At 40.0% G+C, this 14,696-nt stretch overlaps 1 long non-coding RNA gene across 4 annotated transcripts in view; it reads left to right on the plus strand.

Annotated features, from left to right (window-relative positions):
* The window catches only part of LOC133154819 (uncharacterized), a 59,052-nt gene that overhangs the window by 13,314 nt on the left and 31,042 nt on the right, over positions 1 to 14,696 (plus strand). For all 4 annotated transcript variants that reach the window (XR_009714544.1, XR_009714546.1, XR_009714543.1 and 1 more), the window contains exons 3-4: positions 7,582 to 7,655; positions 12,109 to 12,335. This is a non-coding gene — a long non-coding RNA (uncharacterized LOC133154819). The remainder of the gene's footprint in view (positions 1 to 7,581; positions 7,656 to 12,108; positions 12,336 to 14,696) is intronic.

Below are 14,696 nucleotides of genomic sequence, written 5' to 3' on the forward strand. Positions count from 1 at the left end.
CATACACATTTGCATATAAATACATTCACTCACTCTCTCAATTTTCTTCAACCAAGTCATTGCATTTTAAAATAATTTCATACATTCTTTAATAAACAACTTCAATAATTTGTTGATTAATATATGGAGATATCCGTAATTATGTTTCACAGATTTTGGAAACTATATTTTCATTCACATTTGTAATATGGTCCAGAATTACATGTTTAAAACTCGTTTGTTAAAGTTAAGGAAGAAAAACGCGTAGATGTATTTATTTTATTAATGTTTTTTTGAAGAAATATATATCTTTTTAAACGCAGTTTTTGATTTATCAAAAAGGGTTAATTTTTTTTTTTTTTTTACTTTTCACTCATTTGAAATATCAACTTTATAATATCAGGTACTGATTTAATAAAAATCTTTTTTTCAAATTCATAAATGAAAAAAGCATTGTTTCTAAGTAAGTCAGAAAAATGTTGGACGATTTATTTTTTAAATGCAGTTTTGGATTGCTCAAAAAGGCTTAATTTTTTTTTTTTACCATTCACTCATTTGAAATATCAACTTTATTCTATCAGGTACTAATTTAATCAAAATCATTTTTCAAATTCATAAATGAAAAAAAGTATAGTTTCTAAGTAAACTAGAATTTTGCAATTTCTGGAGAAATTGCGTGTGAAGGCGAAATGTATGAATAACTTCTTCGGGGAATGCTGCCGAACGATGTTGAAACGTGTTGAATTACTTGAGAAATGTAGAATATTTGGAGAATTTGTGGCGAATTTCAAAATAAAAGATGTGAAGTTTTTGGTAAGTGGGAAGTTGTGGAATAGGTCGAAAAATGATGAACAGTTGAAAGTTGGAATGGGTTGAATGGGTTGAAAAATGTAGAAATGAGAAGGGAAAAAGGAATTGGGTGTGAATTTCAAAATAAAAGATGTGAAGGTTTTGGGAAGTTGTGGAATAGGTCGAAAAATGATGAACAGTTGAAAGTTGGAATGGGTTGAATCGGTTGAAAAATGTAGAAATGAGAAGGGAAAAGGGAATTGGGTGTGAATTTCAAAATAAAAGATGTGAAGTTTTTGGTAAGTGGGAAGTAGTGGAATAGGTAGAAAAATGATGAACAGTTGAAAGTTGGAATGGGTTGAATCGGTAGAAAAATGTAGAAATGAGAAGGGAAAAGTGAATTGGGTGTGAATTTCAAAATAAAAGATGTGAAGTTTTTGGTAAGTGGGAAGTTGTGGAATAGGTAGAAAAATGATGAACAGTTGAAAGTTGGAATGGGTTGAATCGGTTGAAAAATGTAGAAATGAGAAGGGAAAAGGAAATTGAGTGTGAATTTCAAAATAAAAGATGTGAAGTTTTTGGTAAGTGGGAAGTTGTGGAATAGGTAGAAAAATGATGAACAGTTGAAAGTTGGAATGGGTTGAATCGGTTGAAAAATGTAGAAATGAGAAGGGAAAAGTGAATTGGGTGTGAATTTCAAAATAAAAGATGTGAAGTTTTTGGTAAGTGGGAAGTTGTGGAATAGGTCGAAAAATGATGAACAGTTGAAAGTTGGAATGGGTTGAATCGGTTGAAAAATGTAGAAATGAGAAGGGAAAAAGGAATTGGGTGTGAATTTCAAAATAAAAGATGTGAAGTTTCTGGGACGTGGGAAGTTGTGGAATAGGTAGAAAAATGATGAACAGTTGAAAGTTGGAATGGGTTGAATCGGTTGAAAAATGTAGAAATGAGAAGGGAAAAGGAAATTGGGTGTGAATTTCAAAATAAAAGATGTGAAGTTTTTGGTAAGTGGGAAGTTGTGGAATAGGTAGAAAAATGATGAACAGTTGAAAGTTGGAATGGGTTGAATCGGTTGAAAAATGTAGAAATGAGAAGGGAAAAGGACTTGGGTGTGAATTTCAAAATAAAAGATGTGAAGCTTTTGGTAAGTGGGAAGTTGTGGAATCGGTAGAAAAATGATGAACAGTTGAAAGTTGGAATGGGTTGAATCGGTTGAAAAATGTAGAAATTAGAGTAGAAAAACGAAATTTTAGAGAATTTTGGTTGAATTTCAAAATAAAAGATGTGAAGTTTTTGGTAAGTGGGACGATGTGGAATAGGTAGGCAAAAGATGAACAGTTGAAAGTTGGAACGAGTTGAATCGGTTGAAAAATGTAGAAGTTAGAGGTGAAAAACGAAATTTTGTGAAAATTTGTCGGAATTTTTAACGTGAAAACGTGAAATTTTCGAATTTGGGAATTTTGGGAATGTCGAGAATCCTTCCGAATGTGATTAGAATGTGCTGAATGATGTGAATTTCAAATTGGAACGACGTAAATGTGAAATGTCGAATGTGCCATTAAGAATGAATGGGGAAAAATTTGTCGGAATTTTGGGAATTTTGCGGAAGCGGTAAATTTTCGGAACGAGAAAAATGGAAGCGCTCGTCGCGTGAATATTTGGAATACGTGAAAAGTGGAATGGAGTGAATCGGATGAATTATGTGGAAGATGAAACGTGTCAAAAAAGTGAGGAGAATAAAATATAATAATAATAATAAAGTGAAAAAAGTAGAATAACATATGTGTGAAGGCCTTCGCCTTCACACAATTAGAAAAATGTTGGGCGATTTTATCTTTTTAACAATAATTTTAGTCCATTTTTTTTCTGAGAATTTAATTTTTAAGAAATGTCAGCACGCCTTCAAAAAACTACAAATAAGTTCTGAAAATCAAAAACCCATTTTATTTCCTATCTTGTACAGTGTCTAATTTCACAGTTTATTTAATACTGAAGTCAGTTTTGTTTGGGCGAACATACATATGTATAATTTCAATAATACGTCATTTCTTTCCTCTAACATCTCACCGATCCAATTTGAATGGCGCAGGATGAGTATAAACACATTCCAGTTGATTTCATCCAAGAAAACCAACAAGCAAAACAAGAGTGAATGAGGCTGCAAGTTGTTTACATCATTAACATTTCTGCCTTCACAATCAAGTGTGTTTGTGTGCGTGTGCGTGCGTGCATGCGTGTGTGTGTGTGTGCATGCGTGCGTGTATCGGGGAATGCTGCAGGTCGTCTTTTAAATAATCTGCTGGGGGATAAAATGAACGATGCACCTGGAATCCCGGAGCTCATATGAGCTTGCTGCCAAGCAAACTTTCTCCTGTCTTGGCCGCCATACTACCCCAAAGTGTGTGTGTGTGTGTGTCCAGGTGTGCGTTCACGCCTTTCCGCGTTAATAAAGGCGGGCAGATATAGCCGTCAGCTTGCTCTGTTGATTCAGGCTGGAGGCCAAAGCGCTGGCTTGCTGGCTGTCGGGATCCATCAGTGTCCTTCCATCTGTCCGGACGAGCCCTTCCTCCCCCACAACTGTCAGCCCCCGACCCGCATCTGCTCGCGTGTCCGCACCGGTATCTCTGATCTGTCGCGGCTAATTCCAGGGGCTTACGTTTTCCGAGAGGCTTCGCTTACTCGCGACATGGCATGCAGGCAGCGAATAACATTGCTTGGTGAAGCAGCATGTGGTTGTTCTGAGGAGATATCAAACAATTGGATGTTTGTGATCACCAGGCTGGCTGGGTCAAATGTGAAGGGAGCCATCCTAATTACCGCAATCCTTTCTTTCATCCTTTCATCCTTTCTTTCTTCCTTTCATCCTTTCTTTCATTCTTTCATTCTTTCATCCTTTCATCCTTTCATCCTTTCTTTCATCCTTTCTTTCATCCTTTCTTTCATCCTTTCTTCCTTTCATCCTTTCTTTCTTCCTTTCATCCTTTCTTTCATTCTTTCATTCTTTCATCCTTTCATCCTTTCATCCTTTCTTTCATCCTTTCTTTCATCCTTTCTTTCATCCTTTCTTCCTTTCATCCTTTCTTTCTTCCTTTCATCCTTTCTTTCATCCTTTCATCCTTTCTTTCATCCTTTCTTTCATCCTTTCTTTCATCCTTTCTTTCATCCTTTCTTTCATCCTTTCTTTCATCCTTTCAGAGAAGATAGAAGAAAGATGAAAGAGAAGATAGAAGAAAGATGAAAGAGAAGATAGAAGAAAGAAGAAAGATGAAAAGAAGAAAGATGAAAGAGAAGAGAAGAAAGATGAAAGAGAAGATAGAAGAAAGATGAAAGAGATAGAAGAAAGATGAAAGAGAAGATAGAAGAAAGATGAAAGAGAAGATAGAAGATGAAAGAGAAGATAGAAGAAAGATGAAAGAGAAGATAGAAGAAAGATGAAAGAGAAGATAGAAGAAAGATGAAAGAGAAGATAGAAGAAAGATGAAAGAGAAGATTGAAAGAGAAGATAGAAGAAAGATGAAAGAGAAGATAGAAGAAAGATGAAAGAGAAGATAGAAGATGAAAAGAAGAAAGATGAAAGAGAAGATAGAAGAAAGATGAAAGAGAAGATAGAAGAAAGATGAAAGAGAAGGAAGAAAGATGAAAGAGAAGGAAGAAAGATGAAAGAGAAGATAGAAGAAAGATGAAAGAGAAGAAAGATGAAAGAGAAGAAAGATGAAAGAGAATAGAAGAAAGATGAAAGAGAATAGAAGAAAGATGAAAGAGAAGATAGAAGAAAGATGAAAGAGAAGATAGAAGAAAGATGAAAGAGAAGGTAGAAGAAAGATGAAAGAGAAGATAGAAGAAAGATGAAAGAGAAGATAGAAGAAAGATGAAAGTCTTTCTTTCTTTCTTTCTTTCTTTCTTTCTTTCTTTCTTTCTTTCTTTCTTTCTTTCTTTCTTTCTTTCTTTCTTTCTTTCTTTCTTTCTTTCTTTCTTTCTTTCTTTCTTTCTTTCTTTCTTTCTTTCTTTCTTTCTTTCTTTCTTTCTTTCTTTCTTTCTTTCTTTCTTTCTTTCTTTCTTTCTTTCTTTCTTTCTTTCTTCGCTTTGCCCTGAGAGAGTTGGGACATCAAGCAGCTTAAGCGACAATGTGGCATCCCATCCAATGAAATATATATGCCCCGCCTTCCCCCGCTTTCCTCGATATGTCTCCCATTTGCACAGGAAAGAAGGAAAAAAAAAAAGACGAAGGGGATTCCGATGAGGCGATGGCCAATTCCCGGGGATGACACGCGTGTTTGTGCCACACGATTGCCGTTTGCTTTTCATCTAGCGGATAGATTGGGCTCTTGACCCAACACCGCTACCCCCCTCCAACATCTTTTGAAAGACAGTCATCCTTTCTCGTTGTTTGCCAATGGATTCTGCAGAGGAATTGAAAAGTGTTTGTTGAATTTTGTATTTTTTATTATTATTATTTCTATAAAGGTTTCTCCCTACAATCAAATATATCGAATAGAGCATGTCAATATTTGGGGATGATTTTTACAAAGCAAAGGTATTTGTAGTGAAAATTTATCAGGCCGCTACATGTGAATAAATCCAGAAAATGTCAGTGAAGCAGTGTGTGTCCATTTTTTGGACAGTATTTGAGTACGTGCGTACCAATTTGGTTCCGTTGCTACGCCTGCGTGTTCTCAGTGTTTTTCCATGCCCACGACACTATGCCAGTCGGCCACGCCCCCTCACTAGCCTCCCTGCTCACCCGTGCGGGTGCTTCACATCAGTAATTGGCCACAATTTATGCTTTCCATTTTTCACCACGCCCGCCTGTAATATCCCCGCCTGGTTGTTTTTCCGGCAATTTTCTGTTCCCGTCAAACACTCGTCCCTTTGCTCTTCCAGCTTTCCGTTTGTTGCTGTTCCGCAACAACAATCTTGTGTGGCGATTTGTGCTACGACTCACCTCTTTTCTTCTGAAACTGTAACGTCAGACCTTAAGTTTGTGTGTGTGTGTAGCCTGCTTAAAAAAAAAAGAGAGAGAGAGAATAACTGACGCAGACTGAAAGATTTGCACAAATGAGAAGCGGCTATCGCGGACAGATGGGCCGCGCTACTTTGCGAAGCTTTTTAAGCCTACACCATCTAACATGGCCGCCAAACTTTGATCATTTTGAGGATTTGCGTGAAAAGCGGCTGCGAGGGCACGTCCATCGCCGTCTGCGGCTTTAACGTTGCTTTTGTCTTTTGTTTGCTGCGCGCCGCGACGTAATACCGCTCTAATCGTCCATCTGCGTCCGAATAACGCTCAACAGACGCACGCCAGGAGCCAAATGCAAAGAAAACAACACTGGGAGAAAGACTGAATCGCATAAAAAGCTTCGGTTTCGGTTCAGTCAGCCATTCTGAAGATGTCTGGGACAACTTATTAGTGAGACGCGAGGGAAATGTACGTACCAACGTGAAGGCATCATTGCAAAGAAACACAGCTTGTTTTGACAAAAACTTAGTTTTCGATCAAATACTCTTTCTACCACTTGCTCCTTAACAAAAGGATCCTTTCATGAACAATTTTTGCATTCGATGAAGGTCTGTCGTTACTGTTTTAATGTAGCCTTTCTAATGCCTATTCACGTAAGGAACGTTTCCCAACTAGACGCTTTAAACATTTGATTGAGGAGCCTTGCTGTCGACCGCTGTTACTTTGTGTGTGTGATCTTTACAGCGGGAGGTTAATCTTAGCGTATGACACCCTGGGCGACGAAGGGGGGAGAGAGAGAGAGAGGGTCAGAGAGAGACAGAGAGAGACAGAGAAAGACAGAGAGAGACAGAGAGACCGAGAGAGAGAAAAAGGCAACAAGCAGAGTGGACTTGTGGAAGGAGTGCGCCGCTATTTAATTAGCCTCGGATGACTGCCTGACTGACTGACTGACTGGATGGCTGGCTCGGGAAAAAGGAAGGCGAAAAAAAGGAAGAGAAGTCCACTTTTGCTGGCTGTCAAGCAGCCTGTTAGCCAACCCCTCCCGAGAGTGACGGATGGCAGAGGAGGAGGAGGATGGATGCTGACGGATGGGCAGAGAAGGGCCGAGTGACAGCTACAAAATGACAAGCAGACCAGAGAATAAAGAATGACCGCCGCCGCCGACGGGGACGAGATTACAGGCATCCTGATGTCGGCTGCTAGTGCTGATGCTGCCTTCCAACGTGCCGGGGGAAATGCGACATAGGACACCTGGAAGATCACCGGATAAGACCTCTGAAGTGTGGCGTTGAAAACAAAGTAAACGGAAACATTCCACATGCAATTAGCCAGTGACTACAAACCAGTTAGCTGCTCATTTGTAACCATTGCTAATTAGTAGCCAGAAAACAGTTAGCGGTTAGCAAACATCTTGCAACATGCAGTTAGCAACCCGCTAGAAAGCAGTTAGCTGCTCACCCCTAACCATTGCTAACTAGCCAGAAGAAAGTTGGCGGTTAGCAGACATCTTGAACGCAACATACAGTTAGCAACCAGGTAGAAAGCAGTTAAGTGGTCACCAGTAACCATTCTTAACTAGCCAGAAAACAGTTGGCGGTTAGCGGACATGTTGAAACCAGCATTCAGCTAGCATCCAGCACTAAGCACTTGTCGCTTGTGTGCTGCGTTCCTCGTGTACGCTCTGCGTAATACTCTCCAGATAAAACTTTGTCTGTGTCGGGTACATTCCTCCAACATGCTAACTAAAAGCTTACAGGGTCGTTAAAGAGGATGTTCTTCTTCTAGTGTTGTCTCCTCTGAGAGAACAAACTCTCTCACATACTCGGCGTCTAATACATCTAAAACATCTTTTATAGGATTTTGGGTCGAGTGCTTCAATCCAGTTGAGTGGAGCAAGATTGAATCTGCGAGGCCTATGCCGCTATTCAAGGTAATATTTGCTGACCATCTGTTCCTGCAGAAAAAAAAAAGCAACTTCTCCAGACACGCTATGGCGCAAGTGTTTGAACCTGACATTTTCTCTCGTTCGTGAAGGGGACAATTTGATACACTCTGTCCTCCCGTGAAGCAATTCTTGTTTTACCCTTTATAAGAATCAAAATGGTTTCATTTTCACTTTGAGGCAGAAAGGTGAGGGGTTAGCGAGTTAAGGGAGATTGCTGTAAAATGGCCCGTTTCAAAAACACATGGTTGACTTCCTGTGTCCTTTCAGGAATGACTTTTGTATGAGTCAACACGTGATGCCGACCAAATTTCAAAACTGCCTTTGGGGGTGCTGGATTTTAAAATATTCTGTAGGATAGGTTATTCTATGAAGAACCACCATAAATATGCCCAAAATTATGTCAAAACAAAATGGGGTATTTCCTGTCACTTTTTGGCCTTTACTTCCCGGGACCTTTTTTTGCAGGGCCACTTATGACAAATGGATCACGGCGCTGGAGTCGACAAAAAAGTCCCTGAAATGTTTGCTTTCCACCAGAATGGCCGCCTTCCTGTTTTTTTGTTTGTTTTGGCACCTTGGGACATTTTTGCGCGTCTACTCATGATAGCCTCGTCTCCTAAATGTCATATTTTTCCACACACACACGTGTGTTTGTCTTGTTCCTCCATCTTGCCGGTGGCTTTTCAACCTTCCTTCTTCGCCGTCTGCTTACCTTGATAAATAAAACGTCTCGTTTGGTAATACGCATCCTCGGGGGGCTAGATAAACATCCGGATTGAGTGTCGGGGATTGGCAATCTTCAGACGGCAGCCGAGGAGAGCGCCTCGGCCCCCCCGAGGAGACGCTTTGACGCTGGCGTCGTCGTCGTCTTCCTTGCGCTCGAATCTGAAGATGTTCTTCTTACGCCGTTCGGTGCAATCCTGCGAGTTTCTTGGTCAGGCTCATTGGATCGACCAATATGCACAACAAACAAATGCTTGATGGTGAGGGAGGGGGTGGTTCTTATTTTTTTGGGGGAAAAAAAGTTTTATTTGAAGAATTGTCACCCATGGGTTGACAACTATTTATGGATTTTTTATTTATTTTTTTCTAAATATTTTTAATGCATATCTTCACGGGCCCACCCAGCCTCTCTTTTGGCCAACTGCGGAGGTCCACTCTAGATTTCACTTATACTTTTATTTGGAGGAAAAAGAGGCAATTTTCAACAGCAGTCACATTTATTAGAGAAAAGTATTTTTCCGGGGGAGCGGCGCAACTTTTTAGAGCATCAAAATACTGTTTGAAAGAAAGGCTCTTTTTAAGGCAACGATTCCCTGTACGTATGACTCCGCTGTCATCCATCGCATTGAGTCAATTTTGAATGCCACTACAAGGTATAAAATCTTTTTTATATTTATTTTCTGACATAAGGTCACTTTAACAGCTGTTTGACATTTTTCAAAGGACACTCGCACCTTGGGGGTCACACGCGCATGCACGCACACAGTGGGGAGCACTGGGAATGATTTTCAATCTGGGAAGGTAAATAGTCACTGTGTTTTGACAGCTCGCAATCTGCGTGTCATGTGCGCACGCACACGCACACGCACACATGCGCATGGAGCGGAGTCACACACACTGACGCGGAGTTAAACGTATGTATTTGTGTACACGCGGTATTCCATTAGAGAATAGGTGTCAAACTTAAGGCCTGTGGGCCAGCTACGGCCCAACACATCATTTTACATGGCCCGCAAAGACAAATTGCGCATGGACTTCATGTGTCAATCCTAAAATTACAAATTGTCTTTGCTTTTGAAAAATAGAGATATTGCTAGCAATTTTTATCACCATTCTTAAACTATTTGAAGAGTTTTTACTAGTCTATGCTTTCAAAACTAGTTATCATCAGTTTGTTGTGTAGCCTATGCGGTATATAATATAAGGCGTTGACAGTCGTAATGGCCCTCAGAAGTATACTATGACTACAATGGGGTCCACGACAGAAATGAGTTTGACACCCCTGCATTAGAGGCTCACGAAGGCAGACAAGAAGGCAGAAGATGAACCTTGCGCCCAAAAGTATTTGGACCCACCAGTGACCGTGTGAAACAAATAGCTAAACAGAAACTGGTCGCATGTTAAACCGGCGTACAAATATAAGGGATGCAAATTGCCAAATATTGGTATGCCTTTTGCATCGAAAATATAAATGTTCTTTTGAAGCAGGAAATAATCAATACAAGCCTTTGCGAAGGGTTGTATGCAAGCTAGCGTGTAGATGAATGTCCTGCTTGTGTGTTTTTCCCCACTTTCCCTACGTTAAGAGGAGGTGTGTGCAGGCATCCAATTACATCAACCTACAAAACAGTTGATCACTTTTATTTTCTATGTGCGTCTTCTATGTCGCTAACCTTGTTAGCCGTGTAGGCTAGGCGCTACATCAATGTCTGGCTTTTTGAAGTCATGCAAAGTGAGCTTGTCGCTGACAGCTCTGCGCGCAAGTTTATTACAATTACGCGTTGTATATCTTCGTAGTGCGCAAACAGTTCACTTTCATCTCTGTTGCCATTTTAGGACACAGAAAATTATCAATTCACTTAATTATTTCATGATTTGTTAAAGGTCAACCTCAGACCTCAAATCTCCGCTCACAATTCATGTTAGTTGGTGAAAACAAACACAAATACATGTCATAGTCCAACCTAAGAGAAACCTTAAGTACAAAGTTGCCCAAGAAGAAATGTGCTACCGCTTTCTCCCTTTTGGTGCCACTAAATACATATAAAGGGTCAAATTTGCTTCAATTGCAAATTACGCAGCCTCGGGGGTGCTTGACTTTATTCCTGTTTAATTTTGCAAGTAAATAATAAGATGTAAACAAGTTCCCCTGCACAAGGAAGCCAATTAAAGAGAAAAAATCAAGCAGCGAATGCCTTGCTGAAACGGAAGTAGCGACAAGAAGGACGCTACTCGTGGTAATTACCTGTGGACATTTTCTTTTCACGCTGATAACGAGCAAAAACACTCAAACGCACTCATTCCGGATAAAAAGCTGCGTTTGAAACACAAACACGTGCGCACACAAATGAAAAGCCCAGAGGTCCGCGTTTTTAATTGAACTTTCAAGCCCAACTCGCTGTTCGTGGGGTTTTTTTTGTTTTGTTTTTTTAAAAGTTTAGAAAAGAATCTAATGCCAAAGATGACGCACAAGACGTGAATAGTCTTGGAACATTGGAACAAATTAGCTTTTGGGCTAATGCAAAATGCTAATAAGTGAAAAGTTGGCAAAACATAAAGAATACAGTTGAAATTGAATAAAGTTGGATTTCATCAGGACTAAAATAAAAATAAAAAGTTAAAGGAAGAGCCCGACAGTATTAGTTTAAGGAATCATTCATGGATTTTTGAAAACTACTATTTGATCAATCTTACAGGAATATTTATTTGAAATTCTAATGGAAAAAAAGGAAAAACTTGTGCGATGAAATTTCAAAAAATGGTTAGAAAAAATCACATTTGTGCAAGGAAAAACAAGCAATTTTCTTCACAATGTGTTTTTTAACAAGAAAATGAGACATTTAATCAGCGATCAAAATAATAACTCAACATAATAGAAAGGTTCAAGTAATTTTACAATAAAGCATAAAATACAAGCTGAGAAAAAGCAATCCTCGGATGCTCACCATCCAAGCTGCTCATGAGCTTTGCACTTGCCGCATGGCCGTAAGGCTGTAAGGCCCAAGTTTATTTTGTCCCACACTTCCTCCATCAGCCTCGGATTTGTTTGCACTTGCACTGTATTGGTAGGCTGGCATATTGCACAGCATCCTGCCTTGCAGTGGCCACAGAATAATTAAGATATGGACAAACACACACACACATTTCGTCACACCTTAACTCTCTCTCTCTCTGTCTCGCTCGCTCTCTCTCTCCCTCAAAGTCCTGCTTGCTCGCCCCTCTCCACCATAAAGGAGATTTATCGACGCGAGTTTCAGCGCACCGTCTGAAATATGAACGACGGCGAGGAGACTCTAGAGCCAATTAAAGAAAGGAGATGTCGCCTTTAAAGTGATTTGTAAAGTGCTTTACGGCATGTTGACGGCACAGCTTGCCTTCTAACCTCGCCGCACATCTAATAAACACACACATAGCTTTTGGAGGACAGAAAAAAAAAAGTAACTTTAAAGGTCAGCGGAATGTCTCATGAAGTGTATAAAACGCAAAATACCATGAGAGCCATAGAACAGGAAATGCAGCTAAGGGCCACTACTCTAATTTGTAGCAAAATGCTAACAGGCTAACTGGTTTTATTCTATTCTCAAGCAATCACTTCACATCATTTGCTATACTTCCTCTTGTAACGCAAGACAAAAACATTCCAAATGCAAAGAAGAAGGCTGGCAATAAGCGCAGATCGTGTTCATCATTTCTTCTTCCATTTCTCTTTCGCAAGGGGGATAAAAGGATTTCCAGACCCAAACAAAATGGCTGCTGAGCGGGAAATGTGAGGGCGAGACGGCGCCGCGGTGAAGGAGGGTCGAGTGCGAGTCATTTCGAGTCGCCATTTTGTGTCACTTCCTGGCTGCTAAAAAGCTAATCCTGTTAGCCGCCACGCCAGCGCCCAGCTCCAGTGCTGACCGGGCGAAAAGACGCTCAAGTGGAGGGGAAGAGTAATTAGAGGTACACACGCACACACACACACACGCACACACACACACACACACACACACACACACACACACACACACACACACACACACACACACACTGTACTTAAACACTTTGTCAATCGTCACCTTTGCAAAGTCAGACGAGACAGAATGACACTCGCTGGACACTTCACCCCTACTGAGAAAAAATGTATTAAAGTGGCAGTTACAATAGATTTTTTTAACGTCATATATGTAATGAGTAACCATCTTTTTATTGTATTCATCACAAATTCAATTCTAATTAGCTATTGACTTAATACAATAAATTAATTTTTTACATGCATATTTAAAATGTTTTTATAAAAATGAATAAAGATGCGTACGAAAATGTTTCCCCGTTTTATAAAAAATTACATTTGTTAAATGTAATTGCATCAATACAGATTAAAAATATATAATTACAGTTTGTTTTGTCAATTTAAAAATAAAGCATGGTCATGCTTTTCAGTGAATGCAATGAAGTAGTCGTCCTGATCTATTTTGCATTTATTAATTAGCCACGTATTTAATAAAACAAAATATTGGAACGTACATGTAAATGTGTATTTGTTTTTTACTTTTACTGCATTATTTACATTAGATTAATTAACCAATTTTGACAAATGAATAAGAAAATGAAAGAAAACCCCTCAATACATTCCTCCTTTCAAGGGAAAAACGTTGACGTTGTCGTCACAATAATTCTAACTTGTACTCGTAGCTCCTCTTTAATGACAACAAACCAAAATGGCCAAAATGTAGAGTCAAAATATTGCCTATACACCTTCAAACCACCTTATACAACAACCAAAAGTCCCTTGCATCTAACAATAGGCTTGTGTAGGACATGTAGCTGTGTTTTCAATTATTCATGCATCCATCTGTCGTAAATATTGCGGCATGACAGGAGTGATGTCTCTGCCATTTCCTTACATTTCGGCTGACGCGCCCTTCGATCCGAGGCCGATAAACATTGATTTTATTAACATTTGTCCGTGTGGTGCCACACAGCGGCTTGACATTTGGAAAACAATGTGTGTGTGGCTATGTGTGGGTGTGTGTGAAGTATACTGTAACATCAAACATGCCACCAAAGTCCAACATGTAATATTCGAGATGAGCTTAGCGATGCGTTGATATCGTTGTTCCCGTTGCAAACATAGCAACGTGGCTCTCTGTCACTCGACGGCACACTGTGTGTGCGCGCATGCTCAAGTTTTTGTGTGTGCTCCTTCATTGCCACATTTTCTGCTAATCCCCCTTTTGCTGTCTCTTCGAATCTACTGGAGCCTCTATCATCAGTGGAAACAAATAGCTTCACACTCCCCAGACACAGCACACACACTTGTTTCCTCTTACACTCCTGACCCGCATTATTATTTTTTTTCTCTCACCTTTTATACCAAAGATGCCTTTGTCATGTTTTCAACATTCTAAATGAAGTATGGACTCTGCGTGTGTGGACACAAATCACAAACTTACATGTTGGCCACCGCTTTTTTAATTTTTTTTTTAATTTTGCGTGTAATTTTATTGTGGCGCCAGGGAGCGGAGAGCCGGAGCTCTGATTGGTTGCCGCGGTGATAGATGCCCGGCCCGTTTTCTGATTACTACGTTCTTCGATCTCCCGGGCTCCGCGTAATCAGAATAAATGTCCCCCAAGGGTGGAAGACGTGTATGTGCGTGTGTATGTATGTGCGAGCGTGTATGTGTGTGTATGTGTTTGTTTGTGTGTGTGGAATAGAAAACTGAGGATAAAGTAGGTAATAAGAACAGTTAGCCTAGGTCAAAACATAGCCGCAAAAGTCACAAAAGGATTTTGTCTTTGTGTCGTTAATTGTAGAATTCTGATTTCATCCATATTCCAAAATGTGGACTTCCACCGTACGTCTACTATAAGATTCGTTTTGCAGGAATGAGGCCAAATTCCAAATTGTCCTCCTTTTACGGTGTTGGACTTTGGAGGTTGCCACTCACTGCGAGGGACACCTTGTGTTGGCGCAACAGACATCTGATTGAATTTCTTTCTTTTTTTTTTTTAAGTAGGCTGGAAGATTCAAATAGATTTTTAATGAGTGAAAGTCATCACAATTTTTGACGCGGCGGCTATTATTTTTCTCTATTTCCTGGCGAGAGGAGCGTCCTCATCCATCATGAGTCTGCAGTCAATTTTCTTATGAATTCAAAAAGCCGCGCATACGGCCGTGCTCAGGAAATTGTCTACAGCCGCTGAAGGCGTCCGGACATCCATCATCAGTAAGAAGAAGCAGTGGCGGCGGCGGCGGCGGCGCCACCGAGAGTGACTCACGCAGACTGTCACAATGAAGTGTACTTGGCACAACATTGGCTT

This window comes from Syngnathus typhle, linkage group LG5, assembly GCF_033458585.1.
Source record: "Syngnathus typhle isolate RoL2023-S1 ecotype Sweden linkage group LG5, RoL_Styp_1.0, whole genome shotgun sequence".
In the NCBI taxonomy this organism is placed as follows: Eukaryota; Metazoa; Chordata; class Actinopteri; order Syngnathiformes; family Syngnathidae; genus Syngnathus; species Syngnathus typhle.